This window comes from Sander lucioperca, chromosome 1, assembly GCF_008315115.2.
Source record: "Sander lucioperca isolate FBNREF2018 chromosome 1, SLUC_FBN_1.2, whole genome shotgun sequence".
In the NCBI taxonomy this organism is placed as follows: Eukaryota; Metazoa; Chordata; class Actinopteri; order Perciformes; family Percidae; genus Sander; species Sander lucioperca.
This window is the reverse complement of record NC_050173.1, coordinates 27346990-27365268: the sequence shown is the minus strand read 5'-3', so window position 1 is coordinate 27365268 and position 18279 is coordinate 27346990.

Here is an 18279-nt window from a genome sequence, read left to right as displayed (position 1 = left end):
CCACCCACAGAGAAACTCTTCATGGCATTTGGTGCAGTACAAACATACATTATGCGACTCATTCAAAGAAGAGATGAGGGGCCCAACAGTGCATGGCTATTACAATGTCTCCTTCCAGTACTTCTTTTTCAAAGGCTTTATAATAACTTACCTTATCAGGTGGTAGGTCTAGGTAGGCGTGCTGGACCTCTTTGGACAAAGGCAGCAGTGACTGCAGCTCTTCTGACCAATGGCAAATTTCAGTTAGCCATCTTGTCAAACTCCTGTCAGTATACCCCATATCCTCCTGTTATTTTGGGTATATACGTAGTTGGAGTCCTGGGAAGCCACTGCCTCCTCCTACACTTTCTGTAGACAGCCAAAGTGAACCATTTTGTTGCTGTTGAGCAAGTCCAGTAGTGTTTCCTTTTCCTCTGCATGGTTGTGTTCAGGCTACATGAGTTACTGAAGTAGCCCCTGCAGACTCTGTGTTGTTGGTCCTTACAGGCCAGGTAGGACTAGTGTATTCTACACTCTGACACATCCAGAGTTGTTTAAAACATTATAACAGATTCAGGAAAAGCCTAGTCAGTCACCAAAACAGCCTTAACTCTTCTCAAACAACTGCTAATATCTTCAAGTGGATTCTCCAAAACACCATGCTCCATTATTTGGCAAAAGGCTTCAGTCATATACAAAACCATTTTTGGTTTGCAACTTGTTGTTCTGTCACATGCTGCCTCACCAAATAAGGTGAAGCTGCCCTTTATATACACCAGGAGCAATCAAGGTAATCATCCCCAGGTGTGGACTGATGGTCTGCTCCTTTAAGATCCAGAATAGGAGGAGCCAACATGCTGGTTAGTGGAGCCAAGGGGGTAAGCTTCACTTCAGAACTCGGACCTCCTATGGCACCATTTTGATGCTACCAAACGATCACCCGATGTTAGCATTCCATTGACTGCCATTCATTTTGATGTCACTTTGACAGCGAATAACTTTACATCTAAAGTGTTTAAAGACTTTTTTTGTCCATTGTTTATTTCTAAAGAAACACGACAATGTATAAAAGGCTCCATTACCTTGTATCTCACGTTATGGCTCTGTAGTAGACGTTTTTATAAAAATAGGCTAACGATTGTGTCATAACCACACAACTTACTGTCGCATAGTAGAGAATCAGAATCAGAAATCAGAATCAGAAAGGGATTTATTGCCAAGTACGTTGCACATACGAGGAATTTGTCATGGTGTTGTTGGAGCATGTCACACATACAAATATAAGAAGGATAAAAAGATATAAACAATATAAGTATAAACATATACACACAGTACGTATTAATAACGATAAAATAAATTTAAATTAGAGGAATTACCATATAGTACAGGAGAAGCTCGCAGGCAGTTTCGACTTACATTGGCTGTTTAAGTTTAATTACTAATGTTAACTAGCATTTTAGTTAGCAATAATTAGCCTGTGTCCATGTTATCTCCTTACATATACCTACGCTCTCCGTCTCTGCAAGATTGGGAATGATTGAGATTTCTCTTGGCACAGCTACCAGAAGACTTACAACTTTCAGACAGGTTGCTCACGTCACATTTACGTCGTCTCTCTCAGTTGGAGGCTGCGCAGTAACGCTCAGCGCTCACCGGAAAAGTGCTTCTAATATCCTTCACTGGTCTCCGTCCAGAGCAACGGGATCTGTTGGTCCATTTTATACTGTCTACGAGTGGAGCCCATCCCTAACCACACCCAGTTCAATTCTGCTCTGAATGTGTCACAGAGATGTTCACAAGTCATTTTTTGGAAGTCCAAGTCGAGTCTCAAGTCTTTGACCTCGAGTCCAAGTCAAGTCTCAAGTCTTTGAGGGCAAGTTCAAGTCAAGTCTCAAGTCTTTTGCCACAAGCTGTCACATCATATGGATACAACTATAAAGATACAATGTGCCTGTTACCAGCATTAGCACAACACTTTGCGATGGTTAGCTTGTTACCTGTGGTGGTATATGCTAAATGTAACGTCTGTTTCACTCAAAAAAATGTCTAATGTCGAAGTGAAAATCAAGAGAATAGTGGCAGCGCCACACCAGTTACAGAACAACATGCATCTCAGTGTCAGTCCAAATTACGCACAATAAGCAGTTTGAACTCACTGATGTAATGCCATTTATTTATTTTCTAAGTGTTAGTAGGCTCAGTGAAACTCAGTCCAGTGCGAGGGAGATCCGACTCAGAGGAGGAGAGGTTAGTGAGGCCAGCGTCTCCACGGTAGGTGACAGTGCGCACGGATCCACTGCGCCACGCATGGATGAAATAATGAAATAGTAAATAGGACTACAGTAACAGAAATATGTGCAGAATTAAGACAGTCAAGACGGCCCAGTGTTTGGTGGACTGGGTACACCTTATTCACTTAATAGTCTACAAATCATCCACGGGATCAATTACGCATCACATGAGTTTCCCCCCCCCCGACACAGCGTTTGTTCCTGGGGAGATGGATCCGTGCGTCCCGCCTCCTGTGCGCCATGGATGTCTGAGTCTCAGCAACTACTAACTATAACAATACAACGTGCCTGTTCCCAGCATTAACACAACACTTTGCGATGGTTAGCTTGTTAACTGTGACGATATATGCTAAATGTAACATCTCTTTCACATTAACGTGTGAGCGACTGACCTGGGTGAGTTTTGAAATGCCTGATGAAGTTCGACGTTGTTGATCCGGCATCATTTATCTTGGTGCCACACACCTTGCATGTAGCTGTTGGCTTACTGCCACTGTTTACAGTTATTGAAAGCAAAACTAATGACAAAAGGCACAACTCCGGGAGGACTTGGTGTCGCCATGTCAATGTATTTTTTGATATGTGAGTGAGCGCACATCGGCATAACGCATGCGTTCATTACGTTGCACATTATGGCAAAGGGCAGGGGACATGAGGCTCGTCATACGTTTCCCCAACGTATGCGGCAATAAAAGAAAATAGAAATACATGAATAAATATAGATTTAAAAAGTAATAATTGCATGAAAACATGTTGACGAGTCTCGAAGTTCGAGTTTGAAGTCTTTTGGGTCGAGTCGCAAGTCAAGTCTGAAGTCTTTTAGGTCGAGTCCGAGTCAAGTCTGAAGTCAGCTGTTTGTGCGACTTAAGTGCGACTCGAGTCCGAGTCTCATACTCGAGTCCCCATCTCTGATGTGTCACAGTATAGGTATATCTTAGGCCCCCATTTCTTTTTCTTAACTTAGTAGAGCTAAAACTTCCTACTCTAACATGCACCTGCACAATAGCCAACACATACAGTATGCACAGATTAACCACAGGGCAGACGGATGCCCCAGAAGCCACAATTTCACACGTAAACTTACAATATCTTTCAGTATCAGTATATCTGCCCATAAGTGTGAAAATGTCTCAAAATATTTTATAAGAGCTGTGAGAATCATCAAACACACACGATAAAGTATTCACTACAAGTGGATTGAAGTGGAAAATGTGTGAAGTTGATAAAAATGTACAAAAGTGGACAATCCATTGTCAGTAGGCTGCTGAAGTAAATCTCTGCAAGCTGGTCGTAATATTTATAGATTCATTCATAAATCTTAATGTAAATGCTGTATTTTATCACATTATATATAATGCCAAAAAACAGATGTAATTTCTTCTCTGAAGGTGACACGCGCTGTGACAATTCAAAAAGGTCATTTTCTTCTGTGCTAATTAAAAGCAGGGGAAAGAAAAGACCCTTTGTTAAATATCACGTATCTCAGAGAATGCCAAAGACAGCATGATAATGAATGCTTGTGATGTCTCTTAAGGTTAGCCTTTCCATCTTCATCTGGCTTGTTTTCACTGGCAGGTCAAAAGCAAGGCTGAGCCTGCAGGACCCTGTCAGTCTGATAATTATTCTACTTCTGTTTTGCACTGAATTAGTATGCAAGCAAAGAGTTTGACCTCTTACATCTAATATACATAATTTATATAAATAATTTCATAAACTTAGGTTTTATTCAATAATAACTAGAGACCATCTTGTGATGGGATCACACCAGCCGTGATGCCAAATCGAGCCAGGGCCGTAAAGTGGGGGGACTCCTTCCCTACTTCCTACCCCCTACTTCTGGTGCCCTTGGTCGGACCACACACATTTTCCAACTCAGCCTTGATTTTGAAGTCAATTACACACCTGTAAAGTTTCATGACTGCTTGTTGCAAAGATAAACACTTGGCAAAGTACTCAAAACCACCTCTGTGGTAGTTCCTGCTGCAGAAGGTGTCTTCAGGGCCACATTTTGCCATGATGATACACACAAACACACACACACAAACACACACACAAAGTAAAAAAAATACTTTTATACTATCGCAGCTGGTAATTAAACTATATGCTGCGTACTATTGCCATAATTATTTAAATCTGATTCATTAAATACCAGTCTTAAAATATAAGCTCTCGAAAGTGTCATTGTTTTGTATTCAAAGACATCTGGGTAAGAGTTTCAGTAGTCTCCAAGGGTTTTACTGTTACGCATACAATCTTTTTCATACAATCTTTTTACAAAAGATATCATTCAGACGTAACTTAGGACATAAATAGTCAAATAAGCAGACAGGGTTGTCAGCTGGTATACAGATGTAACACCTACTAAAACGTGGCATTTTAAAGATTAAAAATTCAGACATGATAGGAAACTTTTTAAAGAGAAAAAATTGTTTGTCTCTCTGCCATTCTCATTCTCTGTAGAGGCTTGATTTTTCCTGAAAGGGACGCAATTGTTTTATTAGTTTTGTCTTTTAGGTGCCTGAGATGGGGATTTTTTTTTTTTTTTTATTGAATAGGAATGTGTTTTTTGTTGCTACTGTGTTGAAGTTGTCATTCATACATACTTTCTCTTTGCCCAGGATAAACTATGTAGAGGACCTCTCCTCACTGACTTTTCTCTAGCACTCCAACATGGACATCAACACCACAAATTATGGCATCTTAGCTCAAGCCCTATACGGGCTAATACATCACTGGCCTCTGACCATTATCCATGGTGAGGTGACAGCAACACTAGAAGCATTTTCATTGCTCTCCTGATCTCCTGCAGCGATGTGATGTGAGTGTGGTAGAAGGTCTCCCAGGCCTAGCCTTGCTGCCTTCACATCTGATCCCCCACTGTTGGTCTTCCCCCTTCCTGCTGAGGTGGTTATCTGATGTTGCTAAAGGATGATGACCTCTCTTTTTTTCTACTAAAGTAGTGTCATGTACTTCCACCTCCTGCCTCGCCTCCCATAGCCACTGATTATTTTGTATGCTTACTGTATGTTGAGGAAGCTATCTGGGGAGATAGGTTCAATGCCTTATTATGAAGCTGCAGCTAAATTCTACTATAATATTGTCTAATTTATCAGCTATTGAGGATGCCGTTCAGAGAGTACAATGCAGCAAAGCAACAACTGTTTTCACACAGTAGTGCTACACTTTAGATGTAGGGTAGGCTTGCCAGCACTGAGTGACAGTCCTTGCTTTGGCCAGGAGCCACCTGAACTTTTGGAGGGACTCTGGCAGTACAAAATGCTTTTGATGAGGATAGTCAGTGATCACAAACACCTCCCAGACATGGTTGAAAGGTGACCTGTCTTTGCAAGGTGAGCAGGTGGTGTGTGGACTTTGAGGTTGAGTCGTAACGCCACTCTGCCTTAACTGATAGATGTGTCATTGGTCCTGTAACGCTTCAGCCTAGTGATAAGTAGATCAGAGTGTGTGGGCAAGAATCAGACACTGGACCACGGCAGCCTCTGTCAACATGGTGGTGTTTGAGCCACCTGAAATAAACATCTCAGTCAGGACGCTCACATGACAGTTTTAACTGTCGTCTAGCCTGGTGCACTAAACTTGGAATCCAACTATAGAAGACTGCTACACTTAGTTAACGATTGAATCAGAGAAACAAACACTCCACGGTTAATCTGCCTCTTTTCTCACCAAGCAAATATGCAGTTTACAGTTTAGCCTACCATGCCATCTTTCCACTCTGCTCCTTTTTTCTGCATTGTTACCATGTGCTGTTGGTAATAATGGTTTTATGTAGAAGAAGTTGAACAGCCAGAGCTCAAAGTACCACAGTGTATCCCCCTCATACTCATAACACAATATCAGACCTAATTGAATATTGAATTGTTAAAAGAGCGGCTAAAGGTCTCTGCTTCTCTAACGATAATAATAATAATAATAATAACAATATTTTATACTTTATTAATCCCGCAAAGGAAATTACAATGTTTTCACTGTTGTTAGAACACACATTACACACAGGCCTGAAATACACACATACATCCTCAGTACCTATACATGCACAAATGGAGAGCTGTTGATGGACAGGCGCCCCGAGCAGTTTGGGGTTTGGTGCCTTGCTCAAGAGCACCTTGGCAGTGCCCAGAAGGTGAACTGTGATAAGCGACAGTTATTGACAGCGTTGAGATTAAAATACAAACAGGGACAACCTCCCTTGTGTGAGGCCTTGATGGGCTACTCAGCTAATCACTCATGAATCCTATTGTTTTATTGGTTTTAGGGTGCTGTCCTCTGAACCCTTAAAACCTTATTTACTCATATTAGATGGAGGAGGGATAGGGAGGAAGCTAGTGTTGAATTAGGCCTAATTGTGCATTGCATGGCTGGGACGGCACCCATTAGGAAAGAGAACACAAAATAGATTTGTATATATATATAATACATTTTTGAAAATAATTTCATACTGTATAACTTCATTTGAAGTTAAGGTAAATAAGAATTATTTAACCTTGCTGTAGTCTTGCTTTGCCAGACCCTCCTCTTAAGTGCGCTGAAGGAGGGTCTGACTACTCCACATAGCATTCGGGGATGGGAGGAAAACGTGCTCTGGTTTGATGGCAGAATCGTCATGGGTAGCGCTAAGCTCTGCACAGAGCCGCTGCAAAACAGTTGTGCAAGAGAAAACTCAGATTGGACAGATAGTCTAGCTAGCTGTCTCAATTTACCATGCAGAGATCTGAGGAGCAGTCAACAATTGTCCTCATTAAGCCACTGAATTTAAAATTCCAACAAAAAGAAAGCGAAACGGAAAATACATGCATGCGGTGGAATTTCCTGCAGCACCGGAGCAATCCCGGAAGTGGAACGTCAAGGAAATAGACTAACCTTGCTGCCTCTCAATTAAGCGTTGTGGCTAGTGGGCTGCCACTGCTGTCCATTAACTGATACATAACCAAATATGCCACAGCCAAGAAATCTGCTTTACTTTCCCTTCCATATTTCAAATTCGGATATGGGTAAAACATGTGATGCTAACTTTTGGCATCTTTTTGGCGCTTCTCATGCTGGTATCATATGCAGAAAATACTCAGCTGAAGGGAAAGAGTCCACAGAAATGTTCCTCAGTGCTGGGCAGCACTGTCATGTCCATTATAGGGCCTTATGTAAATGGTTTGCTCCTCACAAGAATGGGGGGAATTGTATAGGGTAGACTATTCATAATTCACAGGCACAGTCCAGCATTTTGAGCGATAAAATTGCTGAATTTTTACACAATTGTTTCCCTTTTCTCCAGCTTCTGATTGAGATGGGTCTAACTGGTGTTTATGCTGTTGACATGTCAGTGCCACATCAGTGAGTTCAATAAGCAGGCTTTATCTCAAGTCTTTTAATAGGAAGTTGTCCTATAGTGTTGAATAGGCTTCTTGTGATGGCCTGAGCATGCACATACATTTCAGTGAGCCAGTAAAGCACCTTTTAGAGGGCTGTGATCAGAGAACAAGCGTGACAATGCATAACTATCTATACTAAGCATAATCAATAGGAATCATTAATTTCTCAAGGATAATAAAAGCAATGTGCTACCTCGTTCAGCATCTTGAAAACAATAAAAAATAATTCTATTTCAACTTTTTTTCCTTCGAGCTATGAAACCTTACAAATGTTGATTGTCTAGCCTACAGCAAACCCAACATATCCACTAAGTCTTGTTGCCTTGGAAACAAAGGACCTGCAGAGAAGCCAAGAGTGAATAATAATCTGTGAGATGTGGGGATGGGATTGGAGGGGAGGCAACCAGTCTATGGGGGCTGAAGCATGAAGGTGTGTGTGTGTGTGTGTGTGTGTGTGTGTGTGTGTGTGTGTGTGTGTGTGTGTGTGTGTGTGTGTGTGTGTGTGTGTGTATGTGTGTGTGTGAGTGTGTGTGTGTGTGTTTGTATGAGCATACATGATGCACAATGCATATGCTTGTGCTGGAGTGAGGAGACTTTGATGGTTGAAGAACATGCACCAGGATCAGCAACAGCCAGTTGAGCTTCTGTGCTCTTCCCTGGCCTTTTTTCTTCTTTTCCCTGCTCTAAAACTCACATCGTCATCGCTATGAGAAGTCTCTGCAGGAGCTCAAAAATAAACATCACATCTTTCTTTGTTACGTCTGTGTGGCGCTTTGCATCACAACACTCGGGGTGGACTCGAAATGTGAAAGACGAGACTCAGCAGGGGATGCTCAGCAGGTGTCACCACACCCTTATTATTTACTGTCCTTTTCCTGCTGAGTAATGGTCTGTCCCATCCAGTTACCCCCCGCTACACACACCTCATCCAATGTGTACCTGCATGTCCAAACTTGCATTTTTCCATTCCCTGTCATTGCTTGTGATATATAGATATTAAATGTATAGTTGACTGTCATAAAATGTCCTTACCTAAGACCATTTGTCAAACGTTCAACCCTGCTGTGAGTGCTGAAAGCTTTACCACATTGTCACCAAATTTACTGCTTCATCTATACTGAGAGAAAAATATTTCAGAAAGTGTTGAAACTGACATTTAATTTTAACAAGACATTAAAAAGTGCCCATATTATGAAAAAATCACTTTTTCTGGGATTTGGGGTGTTATGTTGTGTCTCTGGTGCTTCCACACACATACAAACTTTGAAAAAAATCCATCCATGCTGTTTTGAGTGAGATACAGTTTCTGAACGTGTCCTGCCTTCAGTCTCTGGGTGAGCTGTTCAAAATCGGCACGGCTTGTGACGTCACAAGCCGAAACGAGCAGGCTAACCGCAACCATTAGCTAACGCTAGCATGCTAACACTAGCATGCTACCTCATTCTCAATAGCAAAGCACTACTACAACACACACAAGTTCACCATAATCTACAAAAGAACTACTTACATGTGCGCCCTCATTTAGAAGTCTCCCAGCTAATCCTGCCTTGTAACTGACCGAAGTTGTAGAAACAGCCTTTCTTTTACTGTCTATGGAGCTAGCTAGCTGACATGATCTACATCTGAGCTACTGGGCATGTGCAAGTGCAATCAAAGATAGTACAGAAGAAGAAGAAGAAAAGAGGTCTCACTCTGTAGCTAAAACAGAGACCAGCTGAAAAGAGGATCTGCAGCAGTGAGAGAGAGCGCTGCAGTACAACAAAAATATGGTGTTTTTTTGAAAATTAAACCATGTAAACCTATTCTGGTACAACCTTAAAATACAATTATGAACCTGAAAATGAGCATAATATGGCTGCTTTAATATGTACTTCAACATGACCCTTGACCCACAAAAAAGACATGAAATTGCTGCTTGATATTTAAAACTGCACTAATTAATATGTTTATATCAACAATGGATGCAACGACGATGTGTAATGTAAAAGGGGATCATAGTGATGAACCCACAGATGATTATCACCTGACTCTGCAGCTTCCCTCAGCTCAATCATGCGCTACACCGTCTTTCAGCTCATTGTTTTGGTTTTAGTGCCTGCATCTTTACTGTTTTGTTTTACTTTCAGTACTCTCGTCTTTCCCTGCAGCAGCAAGTAGCTGTTTTCAGTGGGAAAAACTCTGATAAACTCACAGTACACAGCAACAAACAGACAAAGTTAATGACTAGCTAAAGTGAATTCAAAGTGAATATTAAACTTACATTCACCAGGTGACCAGAAACACAACTCAACTCAGGTGTGTGTACAACAATTAACAGTTTACTAATCTCAATAAACAAATTTCTGCATATGAATGCAGAATCTGTAGGTAACGGGACAAGATTTTGGTATCGGAAGCGTTCTGGTTTCCATTTGTAGTCTGAGTAGTATTGACCAATCACGTTTGAGCGGCCTTTGGTTGCATGCAGGTAAACAGTGTGGAAAGCAAAAAAGGTGGAACGCATTAGCTGAAATGCAATCTTGGAACCCATCGCCTATCGTCGGACGATGATTGAGCTTTTTATTAGCTTTTTTTTTTAATTGTATCTGCATTTATATGCAGATATCTGTTTATAGAAATTAGCCTGGCACACTGATAAGAAATTCTTGGATGTCCACTGGCTACACCAGAACCCTCAAAATATTCGCTGTTGCCCCTAGAGGCTAAATCATCACACACCAATAGCTGATGGGCTTCGAGATTGACAGTTTATTAACACATTTGCAATAAAGGTAAAATATGCCGTATTGGCCTGCATATATTATTTTCTGGAATTTCCGTTTAAAAAAATGGGTTTTGTCTCCTACAGAAAGTGTTGCATTATGGGTTGTTTGTAGCCTTAAAGTTGCTGGGCTAGGTCAAGTTTGTTTATAATGAGTCTGTTAGCACTAAAAGTGTTTTGTCAGTTCAATCTACAGTAGTTTCTGATCGCTTTGATCGTGTCAAGGTCTAAAAGGTAGGTTTAATTCTAAAGTAACAATGTTGGTTAGTTATGTATTACATTTTGTATTAGCTTCATCTTTATCTCTGACTGTAGCTTATTAGAATAACACTTTTTTACACTGCTTTTTGGTTTCACCAGGGAAGAGAGGTAAAATGCTTTAAATGTAGGTTTTTAATGTTGCAGTTCTGATAAAGAAAATGTTGTGAAGCAAAGCAGGCTGCAGTTATTTAAGCTCAAAGAATGCCAAAATGTCTGTGCATGTCTGTTTTGTTTTGTCTGCCTCAAATAATTAGATGAATTATGATGCGCCATGCTAAAGTGTGCTTCTAATCTTCCAAACCAGTTGGGAGTAGTCCTTCTTCAAACAACTTTTTAAAAACTCAGAGGTGCACACACCATTAAAGAAAACATTTTGCTGAAGGTAATAGCAGTAACAACCTTTAATCTCTGTGTCCAATAATTAAAGAGCTGTGAATTGGCTTTGCTTTGACCTACCAATTTCTCATTAGCATGTAATATAAACAGAACTAAGCATTAACATTTTAGCATCTTCCAGCACACAGAAAATGATTCTAATAGGTGAAAATCTCATTTGAATCCAATTATGCCTTTGCCATTTGATTCAAGTGTCGCAAAGCTTACCAGTCAAGTGTAACAGGAGTAATGAGCTGAAGCCTCCCTTTAATCATTTTAGAGATTTCACAGGTCTGTAAACAATGGGGAGGTTGGAGCATGGGATCATGGAGTTGCAACTATGGGGTCTACTGAATGCACAGTGATAGCAACCATCATTATAGTGACATTGACAATGTTTTCTTTAGAAGATGAACCTGTATAGTATTGCTTACATCTGTATTCCTGTCCATTAAGGTTACATGTGGTATTTTTCTATCATAAGAGATAATGTTTCTAGTTCAACTAAGGGGTTAAATACAACCTTGTTTTTTTCTCCCTTGGCCCTACTGCCTTCTGCATGACCAGATGGAATAATATGACTTGATAACCTGCTCCCCTTAGGCTACTGCTTATTTCCATCACCAAATAGAGCAATATAACAATACATTTCATGTGATAATAAAGAAATAGAATGATGTGCAAAGCTCTTTTTTTCAAAGTGCTCCAGGCTGCTAACCCACCCATGGAAATCAATTTGCAGGTTTGTTGTAACCTGAGACGCATTAAACTCCTATATGGATTGAATACAGAGGCAGTGTCTCAAAGAAAACTCAAGCTGAATTTTTCAACCTAAAATGAAAAATTTAACAGAACGTACAGCATAAAAAAAGACTAAATTGATTCAACTCTTTCAGAAATAGTGGGAAGTCCTCAGCTACAAAATGGAGCACATTAAAACTTGAAGGTCTTTAGTTTCAAATAAAGTCTAAACTATATATATATATATATATATATATATATGATGTACATGTTTAAGTTTTCAAGCTGCAAACTGCTTGGTACATGGTTGATTTGGTTTATCAATGCTCAGGGGGGGCATTTATGGTATCACAGTTTATCCCTTTTAAAAGGTTGCATCCATTACACAGATGCAACATGTGAACCATGAAAGACTTATAAAAAGCTTGACTTCATCCTCACTTAATGTATGGCAAGAGGACTTGTGTAATGCCCATGGATGTATAATATGCTGCTATTCTACTGGCTGTAAAAAGGACTAGCAATCAAAAATAACCTGCAGATATTATTGACTCTATAAGGGAGAAACAAAAGGTCAGTCTGTCTGGAACTTACGCAGCAAAACTGGAGAAGCACAATGAGTGGCAGTGATGGAGGGCCTAAATCCTGCTCTCAGCTCTTTAGCAGTTCAGTAAACGCTCTTTTCAGGAACAGTAATGAACTGCAATTTAACCTTAATAAACAGTTATGTGTTAACACTCCAAAACAATTAGTCACAAAGTGTGTATTCCTCAAAATAAGTTAAAATGTTACATATTGGGATGTGATGTCACCTCTTTTTTTTAAAGCAATTTCTTTTAACTTCAACAGGACTAATAGCTAAATGCTAACATGCTGATGTTTGTTGTTATTTCCCAGGTTTACCATCCTGCCATCCAAATCCACATCCACATACTAATTTTAAGTAGTGTGTTCACACTGCAAGTGACAAATTGAAGTAGGTTATACTAAAGCAGACAGCATGCATACTGAATCAGTAAATGTTCGAGTGTGCCATTGATGGACAATTTTCTCCCACAATGCAATGCACAATAGAAATGAAGTTTTGTGAAGTTTACGTGCTAGTAGCTTTCCAAAGTTGCTGTTTGATTCACATCTGACGTTACACACATTGTATCACTTCCTGTTATTACAACAATTCGTTCCTGTTATAGAACAGTTGAGCATGTTAATATTTTGTATACAAAAACAGTATACTATGATGATTAGTGTATAATACATAATGTATAGAAATAGTTTGTAGTGTGCATTAGGGACGCAGCTCTAGTTTTGCATGTTAATATTTGCTTAGTACCACTTAACACAAAGTAAAGCTGAGGCTGACAGGAATAACATTAGTTTTGCAGGCCTTTGGTCAGAAACCAACTTATTGGACAAATTGATATATCATCAAAGTTATTACAGTTCATCCTGATGGTGATATGAATGTCTATACCATATTTTTTCGCAATCCATCCAACAGTTCACCCAAAACCACAAATGTCAACCTCCTAGAGGCACATGTCACGGAATCACCAAAGTCAGTAGGATTGATCATCTTAGCAAGTGCTAAAATATATCAATATTTTTCAGTCTGGATTAAAATGGTGGACCAACCAACCAACTGACATTGCAATTTCCAAGATATATTTTTTTAAAAACAATCACCACTCAATCAATACAACAATGAAAAAACAATATGACTCAATAATGGTCTAAATGTAATCACCTGGTGCACATCTTTCTAATAAATTAGGTGAAGTGGGTTGATGTCAGGCAGGTGAGTAGGCAGCAGGAAAAGGACCCAAATGCAGAGAGTCAAGGCAGATTGAGACAGTTCAATAATTTAATGACATGGGGAAGATACAAAAATAAGCTTGCAGACACAGGTGGGTTGAAAGGCAGGTACAGGTGGCTCAAAAGCAAAGAAACATGGCAGCAAAGAAACTACAACAATCTGACAACTGACTGAAAATAGGGACTGGTGTATTTGCTGCAGAACTGATGATGACATGAGGTGCAGGTGGGGAGATGGCAGGAAAGCTTAGGTGAGGGGGATGAGGTGATTGCAGAACAGGCATCTGGTGAACAGGTAAAGAATTACACTGAAGGGGTCTGGGAATGTGAAAATGTGTCTGAATAGAGGGACAGAAAAGCAGAATGCGCAGGAATCCACACAATTAAGGCGGACATTGTGAGTTGGAAAGATTTAATGGAGACTTTATTATTAAAGGAGACTTTTAGCAGAATTGTATCTGAAGTGTCCTTTATTCATCTGCTTTAACTTCAATGGACAAAGACATGATAAATGTCACAGAACAAGACTGAAGGAGACGCCAAGTAGACAGCCTCAAAATATCCTTCAGTAAGTGTCCTGCATACAAATCATGGATTTCATCAGAAATGTATTGCCTTTCTTTGTTTGTTATTGATTTTGCAATGCACTTTGTTTACCAGCCATAGCACACAATACACAACCCTATATAATAATTCTAGACAACGTGCACAATCAGGTCTCCACATAGGATTAATCCTGGCAGGTCCAGGCTGCTTTTGTAACAGCAGCCAGAGTGATTAGTCAGTCTTTGTGTACTCCCAGAGTTTTTAAGGACTACAAACTGACTGATGTATCGATCACACTATTAAAATCTATTTTCTCAAAATATACTGAGGTACCATCTGCCGAGGCTCTGTAACTCTCTCTGCTGAGGTAGCTGCTCCTTAGATCATAAGTAATAATATTTCAGATGTAATCACTAGGAGACTATTATTGAACACCTTGGCAAGTGAGTAAAATCTTAATTAGGTACATCATTTCCATGACAGAAATGTGATAAATGTTTGATGTCTGGGCATGAGAACAGAGGACATTGAAGCTTCTCTTTTCTCTTAGAAGAAACACAATACTTAAATGGCAAATATGTTTGAAAAGAACAAACAGGAGCAACAGGAGTGTGTCTTTCGATTAAACCCTTTAGCTATAAGGCAGTGAATAATATATTTGGTGAATAATTTATTATAAAGGTTTATTGATAGACTTGCACCCAGCACGTAACCTAAACATCTGCAATGGAGCTGCAGAGAACCAGAAACTAAAGTGATGACAATTTCTACATTTAAAAGCGAATTAATTCTCTGCCTGCTTTATGTGTCAAATGTAATGTCAAATAACTCATCAGAGACAGACAGAGCATCACTCAGGAGAAAAAAACAAAGAGCTGGTTAAATATATTTAAATAAAGAATGCATGTCAGCCCTCTATTTTACTCAAAATGTCTTAGTGTGATGGAATACAGAACATGAAGGCACTGTATATACTGCAACATGAACTGTTGTTGAAGCAACCCACGGTGGACCCCTTCTGTGAGTCGAGAGATTTAATCTAATTCACAAAGCACTGAGAAATCCATCTTTGCACTACATGCTTCCCAGCTGTGAGCATCTAGGAAAAGTATAGGAAAAAGGAGATATTAGTGTTCACTTCAAATTCTTTTCAACAACATCTAGGGCAAGTAGATTTAACATACAGTATGTAGGGTAATTACATTAAAGCTATGTGCACTACATTTATGACTTTCTAATTACATTTTGACGAATGAGAATGAACCATTGAGAATCTAATTACAGATAGGCTATCTACAGTTCAACTTAATGGTCCATTCGTACTAGTCACAATGTAATTAGAGATATCTTAAATTAAAGAATTTGACTAAATATTAAATTCAAATTCTATATGGGGGCATCTGGTGGTGCAGTGTTTAAGATTCATATCGCTATGATTGCAACATCCCTGGTTTATATCAGGCCCGGGGACCTTTGCTGCACCCTCTCTCTCTTCCCTTGTTTCTCTTCAACTGTCCACTGTCAAATAAAAGCAAAATTAACCCCCGGAAAAAAAGATAGACGGATTGACTATATATATGTGAATATTGTCGCAATGAATACTAAATTAGTGTAATAATATCTGTGACGTCATTATATATATTTAAAAACGATTCCTTCTATTTTGGAGATATCTCAAATTATCGCTCCTACCAGTCAGATTGTAATTGCACATATTTTGAGAATATCTGACTGGTCACATCGTACTTATGACTTAATTATTAAAAATGCATTTTGCTAATTTTAAGTTAAGTGAAACCTTTAGCACTATAGAAAGTATGTAAACTATAGCCCTGAAATCAGAGAACGTAAAATTGTCTTCAACTCATTCAGATATGTAAAATGAAAAAAGAATCAACTGCACTAAAAAATATATCATCAATTTACATAGTAATTTACAGGTCATATTAGCTTATTACCAAAAGTCATTTCTCATTTTCTCAGTTCAACAAGGACATAATTAAAGTAGCAACATCAGCAGACATAGGCTCCTTCCCCTGTCACAGTCACATAAACAACTTAAGCAGCTATTACAAGACAATAAATGATGTTCCGCTGAGGGTTTGTGAGCCATACAGAGTTGTCTTTATGGAGGTACAACTTATTGATGGCATTTGCTCATGCTGTCACCTGTCCCTATAGATCAATACAGTAATAGAACTCCTTTGCAGAAAGGCACACCATAACACAGCTTTCCCTTTCATTTTATCCCCATACACTTCATAACAAAGTTACCAACATAAGTCAGCCATGACAGCCTCTTCAATAATGTGACACTCGTGAAGAAAGGAACATGATGTATTGGTGTCAAAGCTGTGGGGAGCCATAAGCCAGACAGAAAGCACGGGCTGCCCATCTGTCAACAATCTCAATTAACCACTGTACAGATAGAGGCACGCGGTTATTTTATGCAGCGCTGCGAAAAAAAACAAGGGTCTCTATCACAACGGTGGGCGAGATCCTATTTTTACAAAGAGAAAACTGTGTATTCAAGTGGATTGGTCCATCCATCAGCGGGGCATTTAGCTTCCCAATGCCTTTGCTCACTGACACTGATATGAACCTTAGCAAGTGACAAATTGTTTGTATCGGGCCTGTCCCTGGGTGAAGCCTCTGATAATGTTTAGGGGTGAAATAGGTCCCCTTGACATTTTGCAGAAAGGTCAGTTTTGTGTTCATTAATGCAGGGGGGATGAGGATTATTCTCATAATCTGGGTTTGTGCCAACTCATGAATGCTGCCTCATTTGTTTTGACTCCTTTCAATATCAGGACACAAGGAGTCATGCACAGCAAGGGCAGACTGACAGGAGCAAGATCACAGGAGGGCGGTTTTGTTGAGTCAGTTTGCTGATTCAAATAGTATCACCTCTGTAAAGTTTCAACTCGTGTGTGGCCCTGTGCAAACGTCCAAATAGCTGGTTTGATCAGCAAATAAGTAATATACAATTGTCTCCTTAAATTTCAACAAAATGGCAAAGTAGCCTGTTTGTTACAATAAAAACAAAACTCATCACTCTCTCTGCGTGTGTGAGAAGATTGCTGACAATTTCACGAGGAACAACAACCAGGATTAATTTGGTTCTGTAGGCAAGGGGTCCGTTTACAGCTAAATTAACAAACCTATCTGTAAATGATTTAACGTCTGAACCAGACAAATTAGTGTCTTGGATCCAGAGCTAATAAACAGCTTGAAGCCACGTCGATATGTACATAGTCCTACAGTACTGCTGATAGCGTGTGTGGCATTTTTGATGAGCCTGGCTCCTCAGGGAACAGTGGGGCAAATTGGGCCATTTTCTTTCAGTCTTTTAGTCTGTTGGAAAGCGAATGCAAATAGATATGCAGCGTATTTGCCGTTTTGTTCACTTACAGTTGAGGATCTTGCTTGAAAACTTGACCTTATTTTGGACACAAGATGATAGTTACCTCTTTCACTTTCCTCCTTAAAAGCCATAATGAAAAAATACTACTAGTATTATTGGCCTATGTAGGAATACTACTGAGGCTTTTATCTGTGGCTCCCAACATGGCTGAATTACCAACCAATCAGACAGAGCAGACAACTGCTACAGATCCCTGTAGTGGCAATTTTTTAACCCACTCTGACAACGAGAAACAGGACAAAAATCTCTTACACTATTGTCACACTTGTAATGCTCAGAGCATGGTACACAAGACAAAGGTTAGTTTGTAATATGCACACTGATAGGAAGCTGTTCTCTCTTTTTACACCTTGGCTTGGTTTCTTTCAGTTAGTATCTTGCATACCATTGTTCTCAAGACAAAAGGGCTCATAAGCCAAAGGTCAGGATCTTCTGATGACATCCAGGTGGGCAACAATGCCTTAGTGTATGTATGGCCAAAATTCATTCAGTCAAAGGTTACATTGTGAATGATTCAGCATGATTAAACACAAGAGAAGTTAACATACAGGTGTTTGATCAAACACAATTTCCCTTACAGCCCAAACCTCCAGGGGCCCCCAGAGCCACAGGTTTATTGTGTGGCTACTAGTTTTGTATTCGGTGTCCAGTGAAAACCATCTATCTAAATTTCTTGATTTAATTTTTTTTTAGATAAAC